The following is a 13,484-nucleotide window of genomic DNA, read 5'->3' as shown; positions in this document are numbered from 1 at the left end:
TTGACGGACGCTGTTTTTTGTGTTGAACATTCCGTTTTTGTAGGTTTAAAATCTGCCGGTAATTTTTGGGTAACATTGAGTTCCCGTCATTGAACCCTGCGTTTGACATAGAAAGGTGACCTTGAAAAGTCAAGACTTTTTAGCGCACACTTGCCTTTGCGCTTGTGAATATTTTGATGCTTGCAGCCTTGAAATGGGCCGGTAATGTTTTAAGATATCGAATTCCTTGTCCTTTGAACCAGCTTTGCGCCTCAGAGGTCACATGATATTGCAAAATGAAGGTCATTCTCGATGTTCTTGGTTCATAAGTCACCTAGACACAATTCAGAGAAGTCGGAACTCGTCGCTGAACAAGTCGCTAATTGAATGAGTACGTGACCTCTTGCTCAGAAACGGCTGGCTAGGTTCTGGAAGCACTTTGGAGACTGATCTGGAAGTTGACCTTTTTTACCTTTTTTAATCCGGAGGCCATGACCTAGGAACCTGAAACTTTGATCTACGTGAGTTCACGTACAGGTTCATACACCCTGTAAGTGTGGTGTTTCTAGCTTTCTTAGTTCCCGAGATCTTAGGGGGGTCAATTTGACCCCCACCCGAGTATGGGTATCTAGCCGGCCACCTGCGCACGTGTTAAAGTTGGATGCATCGGTCAGGTAAGACGTGTAAAACGAATGACTTGCATTGAGCATGCTTAATCTTGATTTGATGTCACGCATGAGGTCGCTTGATTTGAGAGTCGATGCATTTGAATTCTCACCGTGGGGGTGTCACCAAGTGCAGCCGGCTTATAATTTTCCGAAGTTTTGCTAAAACAAGGGCTAGAAGGGCGCTTGATGAGCGATTAAGCCTTAAAGATTACATGAATAAAGTTTTTTGGGACCTGGCGGCTAAAGAGAGATCATTGGTTTCTACCAAGGGGGCACACATAGGAGTCGTACGTAAAGCTCCAGGTACCGATTGCAGTGCAGTGTTTGGGAATCATCAATACGCTCTTGTTTACAGCGACCGAGGTTTGTTTATATACACGATTTATATTCCGTTGTCGATCGAAATAAACGTCTGAATCGCATATTGGAACCTAAAACGGCACATTTTCTCATGTATCACTTTAAGTAGCGCTCTGCAGCACCGTTTTTATGGGTTAAGTTATTCTGTATCGCTTGCCCCTCGCAGTTCGGTGTTACCTGGGGTGACCGCCGCCTCCCAGCACACGGTGACTGCAATGCCGGGCGTTGGTTTACGGCGAGGCCACCACCTCCCAGCATACGGTAGCTGCAATGCCGGGCGTTGGTTTACGGCGTTGGCCACCACCTCCCAGCATGCGGTGACTGCAATGCCGGGCGTTGGTTTACGGCGATGCCGCCACCTCCCAGCATGCGGTGACTGCAATGCCGGGCGTTGGTTTACGGCGATATTACAGTCCGCTCGCGCCTCACCAGCTTAGGTTTTTGCAAGGAAAAAACGTTTGCAATGACGCGTACTTTTTGGGCTCCAGTACCAAGGCATTCCTTTGTCTCACTTGGTTTTGCTACTGATGACACATCTCGGTGTGGACGCTCTTGGCGGACGTACGGCTTCAAGGTATTAATTAAAGGGGAGCGTGCCACGTTTATTGTGCGTTTCACTTAGTGTACGATAGATCGCACTTTCTCAAAACTATCTGAATAGCTCGGAGTTTGGATTTGAAATAACCGCTCCTGGAGGAGCTTTTCTTGGATGCTCTTTTCACACTATGAAAGTTAAACATTTCAGTTAGCTTTTTTCCAACGGGTTTATTATGCAATATTTGCAGCGCACTAATTTGTCCAATTGTTTAACAACTTTTATTTCTTCCATTTGACGCTTACCACCATGACTCCTTCCGAAGTGCACTTTGCCTTTGCGAAACTGAGCATCACATGGTCTAGAGTGGCACACTGGTTTAAACTCCAACCAATGCGCTTCTCAGTAGCTGGCCCGTGCTGCCTGCTGCCCGACTCACAAACGTTCTTTTGTACTGGTGTCATTCACACCGGAAGCGGTGTCACTTTTGAGCCAACAGACTTAAAGCGGGCTGAGTAATGCATCTTGATCGTGCTGCAATGACACTGCCCGGTGCTATTAATATACGCAAATGACCCTGAGGTTTCACGAGGGTATGTTTTTGACATAGGGCCCAAAGGTTGGGCAATCGCTTTGAACTGGTGATGAGCGTTATGTTTTATTCCTCTCACATCCAGAAAGAAAAGTAGCGTTTTCAGAAACGAAGTGAAGGCAAGACACAACGTAGTAGTAGTGACCGGTTTAAAGGGAATGGTTTCCCATTTGCGTGGGGTTTTGAACTTACAGAGTCATTTTCAAGATCATTCCCTGCGATTTACAGTCACGTTTTCTTTTCAGACTCTAAGCTCCCCTGTTTGTGATCTCGACGCGCGCGATCCCGCGCAGCTTACTTTGCGCTGCCAATCTGAAAGTCGCTCAGACATGTATGACGCTATTGAAACATTACGTATAGCTATACATCAGAAATGGTGTACTTTTTAAGAGAGTGTTTCATATTGTATTGGGGCTTAAACAGAAAAGACATTGAAGATCATTCGACGCAGTTCAAAGCCCCGCCTAAAGCCTCCTGTTTAGCTGTACGCCCGCGAAGACGTGCAGTCTATTTGGGAGAGACTATTTCAAGATCACCCAGCTTTCGCACAGCCAGAGCCTTGGCAGGGGTGGGGGCACAGGGTTGACAAAGAGCCCGCTGATGGGGAAGACCCCCCCCCAAAAAAAAAATCGTCAGATGTGGCACATTTCTTACTGAGGGCATGCTTTTCATTTATGGTCTACCTTTCCCTGTATAACTTGAACAGAAGCCAAAAGCTACCGCGAGATAAATTCTGACTGAAATTTATACTTCATAAACTGAAAAATATGCGTTAAACAAATGCATGAAATGCATCGCCGGTGTTCCCCATTTTACAATGGTCTAGTCGACTCCTTCTAAACCGACAGAAGTTAAGAAGGAGTTATGAAGCTTCGTCATAACTTCGCTATGTGCGTAGTTTTGAACATGCGCGCTAGCAGATCTTAGAAACATAAACCTCGACGCCAAGCGTTGCAGTCTCCCAGCCCATGTTGGCTCTACAACGGTGGTCCTGTGGCTTATATTAAGCCGTCGCCAACGGGCCGACGGAAATTATGACGCATCTGAAAAACGTACCTCTGAAGGATAAATCGCACTTTTAGAAGGTCGCCCAGGCACATATTTTGCTGTGCAATTTCTTAGATTGGTGTTAATAACGCATTGGCATTTACAGCATCGTGAAGTGACGCTGGCTTGGATCTCGCGGTAGAACTGATAGGGTCATCTCCAGTTTTTTTCGTGTTCCTGTAACTGTTCATCTGTTTTGAGAACAACGTCAAAGTTTAAAAAACGTCCAGTGTTTTCTTTGAACGGAGCGAATTATTTTCGAAACGCATGCGGAACTACAATTTTAAGACGGTCGTTTTCGCGCGGGGCGCGTGGTGTTACAGTGGCAAACGCCGTTTGGTTTTCCGCAAACTGTAACCCAGACCATCGCTGTCCTTGCCTGCGAGATTTGGGGCGAGCAGGCTCAAACATTTCGACGTAGGTTGCTCCACTAATCGATACTGCAAAAGGATGAACGTTCTCAGGCAAACATGGGATGACAATGTATGTTTTTAAGCTCATGTCGACCCACTCTTTTCAACAATGATGGTACCCATTATTTCCAGGCAAGGGGTCTTTTGAGTAGAACACTAAGAGGGAACATTTTTGTTCCCGGTCAGGACCTAAAGGGCCGTCCCACCGCGGGGTGTCTACCGCCTTCCACTCTGACGACACGATGCGGGACCCCTGGTCGATCCGGAAACCTTTAAAGAGATGCATCATATCACAGGGGCCCCTTTCTTACGCGGAAAAGTCTCGGGCTTCGGTTTAACGGGCTCATGCTGGAACTGGGCTGGAGGGCCCGCCGTCCGGCATTGTGGGCCTCGACTGGCACAGGACCCTTCCATTGTTTCGACGTGAACACTCATCATAAGCCTTAATATTTTCTTCTTTGTCAGAGGGCAAGAGGTCCCGTCGTCCGTCTATGTTGACCAAATGCTCACCTGTTTGACTTGAGACTTGACCGCCATAACACACTTTGTGAGGCACTGGGCCCCTGACCGATGCAGAAGCCCGGCATTGTTGCAGGGGGCCCTGTCAATGCAAACCACCGACCTGGCCTTTTCCCTGCTAGGGAAATGGGCGCCCAAAGTTCTGACTGACAGCGAGCTTACTGTTCGGCCAACCGAGACACCGGCATTGTCTCACGGGTCTTCAAACGATGCAAAGAACCTCTGGCTGATATTTTAGGTCACGGCTCTTCGGGCCTCAATTCCTTACGTGACCTAGAGCCAACCCTTCGGGCCTTCATGTCCTCCAGCTGAGCCCTTGATCGTTGGTTCCGCTGGGCCCCCGGGGCCCTGTTCGTACCTCATGGAACAGCGCCCCTGGTGGGCTCAGGGCCCCTTGCGAACACAGAACCCTCTTTTAGGCACTGCGGGCCCCTGATAGATATAGGGGCCCCGACCAATGTAAATCGCTGGCCCCGGCTTTGCATCTGACTGGGACGTTGACCCCCGGCCCATATGGACACGGAGCTGACTATACGCTGCTGATGGTGCCTGACCGACATATGGGCCCATATCAATACGGGGTCCTCGATAGGCGCAAAGGGCCGTCTGACTGTCACTTGAAAGCCATCCCTGCAGGCTGGAGCCCCTGAATGAAACTCTACCAGCACTTCGTGCCATTAAGTCCCCCAATTGGGCCCTTGATCGCCGGTCCCGGTGAGCCCTCCATGCTCTTCAAGCCTCCTCAAACACTGCCCCTGGACGACTCGGGCTCCTTGCCAACACAGGACCCCCTGTGAGGCACTGTGGGACCCCTGACAGACGCTGGGGTCCCGAACAATGTAAATCGCCGGCTCCTGCTTTGTTCCTGCTTGGGAATGGGCTACCAGGCCATACCGACACGGTGCCGACTATACTTAATTGGTGGTGTCTGATCGACATATAAGCTCTTATTGACTCAGGGGCCCCGGATTAGCGCACATGGCCGTCTGGACGACATTAAAGTTCTTGACCCGCAAGGCCAGGCCCTTCAAAACAACCTCCGGTCGGTCTTTCGGGCCCTTTAAGCGCTCAAAGCAGGTTTCAATCGTAGACCCTGAGGGGTCCGAAAGGGCCCCTCGGAACCTAGGGGGGATGCACGTGCCCCCCTCCTGCCGGCGCTACCGGCAGCGATCAAGGGGAATACAAAAATGGTCGATGCGTTCATATCTGGCGTTCGTGAGCACGGTCTCCAGAGATAACGGCGGTCAATTGGCTATCAAGCAATGTTGTTCGAGGCACGATGGCGTAGTTAAAAAACCTTGACGCATTGAGCATCGCCATATATGATGTTTGCTTCGATATCTTCAAAGCTGAAACATTCCTTTCAACGTAACGTAACGTTCTAAATCGGCGGAATTTTAAGATGCGATGGCAAGAGGATGTCATCAAAGGATAGTGTAAGACACGCAACGCTACTTTCAGAGCCTTTTAGGTGCCTTTCATACATTTTTTCTCGCGGAATTTGAAGAACTATTTTGATGTGACATCAAAACGCCCATTCGGCGTTCTCTCGAGACGTCCAAGGCGCCCTTTGCATACCAGGACCCACCTTCATGTGATTGGAATGTTAATAGCTGTCTTGTAAACGTCATTTCGTCAAACGTCGAACGACAGACCGGCGTATAATAACTACGTCTGACACTCACCGGCCGACTTTCACTTTTTAAGTAAAAGCAAGTACTGGTGCAGCATTATATGCAGCATTTGCACTGATCGCAAGCGATGGTGGTATAGTGGTGAGCATAGCTGCCTTCCAAGCAGTTGACCCGGGTTCGATTCCCGGCCATCGCACGCGTGCTTTTGATCCGAGAGGAGGCATCCCCCACACGGCGCACTGTTAACCCGTCAATGGCCAACGCGTAAGCGGTGAGAGGGAGGCGAGTGGTCAACACACCATCAACCCGATACCACCCTAGTCTCGGTGTTCTTGATATCGCCCACGTCGTTGGTTAAAATTGCCCCACCGCAATTTTTCTTGCAACTAACACACTGCGTACACATTCCTTCCGACCGGAATGTGGCCGTTACTCCCGCTTGGTAACGGAAGAGCGGGACTCGATGCCGGGACAAGGCGTCGTCGAGGGACCTCCTCCGAGACGGCCATATGTGGGGCATTGATAAGGGGTCAAGATAAAACTTCAGTTAAGTTTTCCTCATCAGTGGCACGTGTGTTTGCCGCACAATCATAACTATTTTGGCATTAGACTGGCAATTCAGTCGCAAAACACGATAAGCGACGGTGACAGTCACCAGTGATGCCATGTCCATCAAATCGGGACCACTGAATACATTCCTGAATTCTGATGCATTTCCGCTCGATTAAGTAACCGTGCGTTCGATATTGTTGACGATGACCTGTCTCATCTCAAGCATGAAGGCAGTGCTGAGATCTTGAAAGGTCACTAGATTGTGTACGTGGACGTGGTCCCTTGAGGTAATTCCACCGCACATAGTCCATGGGCGACAAGTTGGGCCAGTGAAAAGCCCGCAATATGGCTGACGTGGCCTTCCAAGAAAATATTCCGCCAACTAGTCTAGTAAGACTCGTAGCGTGTGCGGTGTCTCCCTGTCCTGTAGTAGCCATCTTGGTCCTGATCGATCCCTTGAAGTTGTCCCACGACCCCCAAAAGGGTATCAAAACGGTGAAGATGAAGTGCTTCGAGTTGGTATTGACGGGTTTTCATTCACGCCTGAAAATAATATGGTGCGGAGCCAAGACTTATGAATCTGAAATCACGAATGATTAGCCTTGTTTTTATCATGTTTTCCATTGAGGGCAATGAAATCCCACCACACTCCTGATTGCATGAGTAAGACACCTGTCCCGCATTGTCAGGGACCTTGAATGCTGCTATATATGCTATGCCTTGTATGTCGGCAAGGCTATATACCTTGAATGCTGCTATATAACGAGGGCTTAGAATTATATGTTACAAAAGCACGAACGGAAACGCAAAGGATGAAGTACGAGATACACTTGGCCACTTCTCCGCTTCAGACAGCTTAATGACATGGGTGAATATCATTGGCTGCAAATGCTAGATTGGAAGGCGTGAAACCAACCAAATTACTTTGTGCGTTTTGGCCTCCAACTTATACAACTAAGCTCCACATCAGTGTCTCAAGACACCAATGGCATCAATGGCGAAGTCATGTATCCCCTACAGGCTCTTTCGGTACTTTGTACATACACAATAGTAGCTCTCTTAAGATATTTTCCGCCTGAGATGTGTGGGCTTTGGTGTTCAGCTCTCAGTCCTGCTTCTGTTCACGCTCACGGAGCCCCAGTATAAAAGTTAAAAGGTGTTTCACATTTGTTTAGGGTGCCACCTGAAATAGCCGTTTTCAGGATCATTCGGTACAGCTAGCAGCCTTGTCCTTAACACCAAAACGTCTAACGTTTCACGCTACCCACCACCTTTACGTATGCGTGAACATTGTGCACGTGCTTTTACTTTGTTCTGTGTGTTTGCACAAAAATGACATAGCTTATCGGTATATGTATTGAATAACAATCACTCCATAAAGTACATGCAACTGGCTCATCATTGCACCCAGCCAAAATTTACCAGCTCTAGCCGGCGTTTCAGTTACTTTTTTGCTCGATGTCGCTCTAGTTGTACGCAATCGCCTCGTGGACGAGTTTGTAAGTGGGCTGCGGTGGTAAGAGGGGCGGGCGTAGGCGTGGTCGTAGCGGGCCTCACCCTCGTACGTGACGTCAGCGACGTAGCCAGAGTAGGCATCAGCGACGTTGTAGGCCACCTTCAGTGTACGACCGTCGGGAAGGACAACAGAGTAAGAGCCCTGGGTACCAGTGTCCTAGAACTGCCGACATCTGCAGCTGTGCGTCAAATGCAGGGTTTTCACGCATCCCTTATACTTTTGGTCTCATCACCACACCACGAAAGCAGAGCCTGGAGCAAACACCAGCAAGGCCTGGTAAACAACTTTACTCCACGTATTTCTTTTTTGCCGAGGAAACTTGACCACTAAATTGCACCACTCCCGAAATGCAGGAGTGAAAAGTTCAAGAAATGTCTTTTAAATTAAACTTACCAGATGAATACCACCATTTGGGCATTTATATTACCAGATTTTAAGTCAAATCAGCTGATTACACAATTCTGCGGGCAAAGTACCAGTCTTTATTTTTATTTAGATACTTTTGTTTTTGTTCGTATCGAACGAGTGTGATACCACTTTATTCTTCCCTTCTTTTTGATTGTCTTTGGAGGCACCATCTGTTGCCTAAAATTTCGACCAATTTCTCTGCAAGATGCTCCAACTGCAAACTTGTACGTATTTCAAACATAAATTGGATTAATTCGCCAGCCGCCCAAACTTGTTTGATATGCACCCAAGCGTGAACAATTCACAGGGAATGAAGGAGGTGATCTGAAGCACGGAGCTTATTTTTACCGCAGTTTTGCCCTCTTTAGCCTTCGGTTAACCATTTCCTTGGTTCATGGCGGTGCTCAATAACGATAAGTCTAGCCTTTCGAGTTTCTGACTCACCAGGCTACCTGGCAAGGCAAAGCTAATGCTGCCATATAGAGCCTTGGGGCAGACCTGACGCAGCTAATACAGAAGTGCTTGATGGCGAAATTTTGCCTTCTGGATATGTTTGGCATGGACACCTCTTACTTGCTTGGCATTTTAATCTCGCAGGTTGGTGGGGATGATTGATATTTATATTTGGGGGAAAGTGAGATGACTATCTGCCAGCGGATCATGCAAAAGGTACTGCTTTTTCTCCTTTTTTTGGAGGGGGGTGGGGTGAAAGAACAAGCCAGTGAGTGTCCTGTAGACCAAGTAATTACTTATTTTACCTGCTTTCAACACATGATTGGTAACCATAGTTTGCCATTTTCTGTTTTAACCCATCCAGTTTTGTCATAAGACAAATTATGATGCCACAAAGCATGCAATGGGCTTATTTTGTTCCATATTTTTGGTTACTTGTCCCCAAATTTATTTAAGTGTTCCCTCACGGCTGCTTTAACCAGATGTTTTCTATAGTTGTCGTGGTTTGCTGAACGTCAAATGACTGTACTGTATATATGCACTATGTCTTTAACACGGAGATAATCTAAACTGCATAGCACTTATGATATGATTAAATATTAGTATGTAACAAACCGTCAGACCATCCCATTTAAAATGTGAACCCAACACCTCAAACTTTGTGATTAAAAATGAATAAACAAGCCTAAATAAATGCATTTGCTGCAGCTGAAAAGGCAAGCAGTAATACTGGCATGGTCATCTTAAAGTTATGTTTCTTTTGGAGAAGAGAGATTGTGTTGTGCAGCATACCCATTATTGCCCTTGCCATAGGTTAACCATCACAATCAAATTAAGTTGTTTAAAGTGCTTTAAAGTGTTTTGATTTGTGTGTTGTCAAGTTAATCTGATGTCAACCAGCATTCACAAATGAACTGAATAAAAATTCAAGTTGAAACCAGCTAAAAACAAGCTTTAGGTATCATGTTTTTATCATAAGTGCTGGTGTCAACAGATAGGTGAGTTGAGATGATGTGCATTATATGGGCTACTCTAAGTTAGGCTAAATTGGTCAAGTGCATGGCAAGTGGCAATAGGAATTGTGCAAGAATCAGTGACTCACAACTGCTGCTGTGATGCGAACAGGTTATATAGGATGAGATGATGCAAGACCTCTTTAGGTTAGGCATAGGCTACTTTCAAGGAAATAAGCATTAGTATTTTTTAAGAAACAATGACATTATGTTTTTTTCCCTGACCCCATCTTGACAGAACCCAGAAGTATGTATACTGTGTTTGACTTGGTGATGGGCTGGTGTGTAGCAGTCCAATATTGTTTTTTTGTTTGAGTGTTTTATGCTTGTTGAATTTTCTGTTGTTATATTGTTATTGAATTCCTCTGCTTCGTTTTGTTTTAAAAGTGCTGTGGAAGGGAATTGAAAAGTGCAGCATCAAATTATTGGTGTTAATAATTTGTTATGCTCATAATACTGCCATGACATTACTATGATTTAATACGCGCCCGGTTGGCCGGCTAGACACCCTTCGCTAGGGTGTGGGGGTTCAATTTGAACCCCGCTGTGAGATCTCGTGAACTAAGAAAGCTAGATGCACCAAATTTCAGGGTGTCTTGACCTATACGCGAACTCACTTAGGTTAAGGTTTCAGCTTCTTAGGTCATGATCTTCGGGTCGAATAAGGTCAAACAAAGTCAAATTCCAGTTTGGTCTCCAAAGCGCACCCAGAACCAAGGCAACTGTCCCTAAGCAAAAGGTCACAAGCCCATTTGAGGTCATTGACCTTGTTTGACCCTTTGAAGGACATGGTGACCAAAATGATACAAGACTGTTCGAGTTTTGCATTTGAATAAGCGACAAAGATTACGCTAGGCAGTATGTTCCTAAAACAAAAAGTTCGACGCGGGTCATCTTAGGTCAATGGCCTGTTCTCACCTCTAAGAAGTCAATTGGAGATGTATATTGCGGTTTCAGCTGTCAGTCAATTCGAAATGAGCACCAGAAACTAACCCATACAGCAAGCTCTAGAGTAATAAATCAGGTTGGTTTTGACCTTGGTCTGACCTTCATACCTGACCTCAGGCCAACGCAATTTGCTCATTCAATATTTGTGGTGTCTAGCAAAGCATCTCAGAGATGTATGTCTTCGTCAAGCACTCTGTTATCGTATCAGATTGAACGGTTTCCTAGAAATTGCCTTCTCTGAAACTATGGGCTTACTTTGACCTGTTGTAGGTCAGCCATCGTACAAGGGACATCTAAAATTGGTATGTCAAGTAATCTGCTATACAATTTTCTACAGCTATGCCAAATTTGGCGCGGCTACGCCACGCCGTTCAGAAGCCATTCGGGAAAAGACTTCGGGCGGTCCCCTTCTATTCCAGCGCGCGTTAATGTATTCTGTTTCACTTTATAGGCCTAAGATGTTGAAAAACGAAATAGTATTATCAGGTTCGTCATCTTACATCCATGCCAACATTGAATAGATGTCTTTGTTTGCGAAAGCATCAGTCACGAGTTCATAAGTTCCATCTTTTGTGAATTGATTTTTTAACTCCCGCACGGTCTTTTTGCGATGGAATTTTTCACTCCCACCCTAGTTCAAAAGCGATTTTAACTCCCTGCTGGGTACTGTAGCCATCACGGCCCTCCTGAGCGGTGAACTGGGGCTCGTAGCTGCACACGCACACACACATGCACACGCTGGAGACGCAGCTTTTTCCAAAATATTAGCTCACAGCCCGGCACGTCCCCGCCCGCTAGGCATGCAGCCAGCAAAAGCCCGCTCTGCTACAATGTTAGGCCGGCATCAACCCGCGTATACCTGACAATGATAATATCCGCTTTGTCAGTTCACCTTTATTTGAACCCAACCATATTGTACCTAAAATGTCATATCAGTGCCATCTCTTGCAAAACATTGTTTGACTGACATCACTGATATTGTTTAGAGAGGAGTGATCCAAGTACCTGGGCTACAACATTTATACTGTACTAAAGAAGACCTTTATGCGCTGTGATGCCAGGTTCTTAATACAAATGAGAAGGTAGGGAGTGGGATTTAACTTGACTCGTCACCAAAATATATCAGAAACTTCACCGTCCTACCCCATCTCAATAGACCACAGACCCAGTCCTCTAAAGTTGCATGCATCATCCAATGTGTGTACACCGAGAGAGCTAGGTATGCTGGATGTCTCGGGGTGATAGGAAGTGTCCGCAGCTCATCACATTGTGCATAAGCACAAAACCCATTCCAACGCGGCACAGCTGCTGCTCTGTAATGAGGTGTATTCAAGAACAAGACGCAGGCTCTTATATGCTGTTTGCTGTACTTTACTGGATACACCATGAAACGACACGGAATAAACAGCATATGGCAGCATCCAGATTGTCCACACATCTCTCTCACCACAAAGAACTCTTTTTACATTTCACAAAGCCTGATAACTGCCATTTTCGATTTGTTTCGCATATTTCATTGGCGTCATATGTCTATTTGGCAATGTTATACAGACCACACACATATAGAGGTAGCAGGATAGAACAATGATCTACACCATGAGGCACTTGCGCATCTTGTAGATCACTCCGTGCAGTTCACAGCCCAGCCCTTAAGACCTGAGCCTCTCTAGCTTCTGAGCTACACGACCGCAAAGATGTGCGGACTGTTCCAGGGAACTAGTTTAAGGTCACCCAGGCATCCTGACGCCATAATAACGTCATTGAAATCTTGTCATTCCATAGGCTATGCGGTGACGTAACTAATAACGCAATGAGGTAAACATCTGCTTGACAGAGAATGGTTCTGTCTAGGGCAGTCTTTTCCACTCAAAAGCGCACCAATAGCTTTAAGTGAGTAGGGTTTCTCCATGTCTGATAGTCGCTTCCATATCCTCAATTGTGGGACATACCCGTTAGTGCCGTAACGTTCCCAGCTGGTGCAATTTGAAGACGCGGTCACAAGAGATGTGTATCACGCCATGTTCAATTGTTTTAACCTTCTTTCCAGACATCTTTTGCAACAGAATTTCGGGACCCATTTTATGTGCCATTAAAGTGTCTTTTCGGCGTCCTCTTGAGACACGTAAGACGTCCTATGCATAATACGAAGACACGTCTTCAGGTGATTAGAACGTACATGGATGCATTGCCGACGTCATTTTGGGTCGTCTTTCAGGAGCATTTACGACGATGCTAACCTACTTTTTACGGCCATAACTAAAAAGTTGTTACGAGGAAATGGCCAAACATGATGCCTGAAGAACTCCTTTATGCCACCACAGATGCCACACCATAAAGACCATAACAGTAAAGATATTAGTATCTATCGGCAGTCAGTACCGCATCGTGTTCCTAATACAGTAGAGAATTTCAGCATAATGTTCAGGCTGTGTCAATGCACTGTGGGCCTGGCTCTGATGTTAACAGCGTGTTGAACATGAGAGCGAGAGAGACCGCGCCCATGTTTGGTACCAGGCGTTGAACTGAACCTAATAAGTGTCAAGGCGAAATTTAAAAGCACATAGCGACTTACTGAGAAAAATGCAAGATCAAGGACAGGATGGCGATTTAAGTTGTCTGGGAAGGTCAAACTGCCTGCATAGATACCTTCAGCGTTTGATATTATTGATTCCATCCATCAGAGGTTAAAGCCACTGGGGCTGGTGCTATCGGTGCAAAGATGTCAGAGAATGTTGCGCGATATATTCAGTAACGATCATTTCATAACTACATTCGACCAGTTTTCATGTCTGCTGGAGCTCGTTTTCTAGTAGTGGGACGCAGCCGACTTGACGGCGGGCTTGTAGC

At 46.4% G+C, this 13,484-nt stretch overlaps 1 non-coding gene across 1 annotated transcript; it reads left to right on the top strand.

Annotated features, from left to right (window-relative positions):
- The first annotated feature begins 5,871 nt into the window (after positions 1 to 5,871).
- On the top strand, positions 5,872 to 5,943 carry TRNAG-UCC (transfer RNA glycine (anticodon UCC)). The gene has a single exon. It is a non-coding gene; the product is annotated as a tRNA-Gly (tRNA).
- The last annotated feature ends 7,541 nt before the right edge of the window (positions 5,944 to 13,484 follow it).

The sequence above is a fragment of the Pollicipes pollicipes genome, unplaced genomic scaffold (genome assembly GCF_011947565.3).
Source record: "Pollicipes pollicipes isolate AB1234 unplaced genomic scaffold, Ppol_2.1 Scaffold_6686;HRSCAF=7923_pilon_pilon_pilon, whole genome shotgun sequence".
NCBI lineage: Eukaryota > Metazoa > Arthropoda > Thecostraca > Pollicipedomorpha > Pollicipedidae > Pollicipes > Pollicipes pollicipes.
This window is presented reverse-complemented; position numbering and strand designations above follow the sequence as displayed.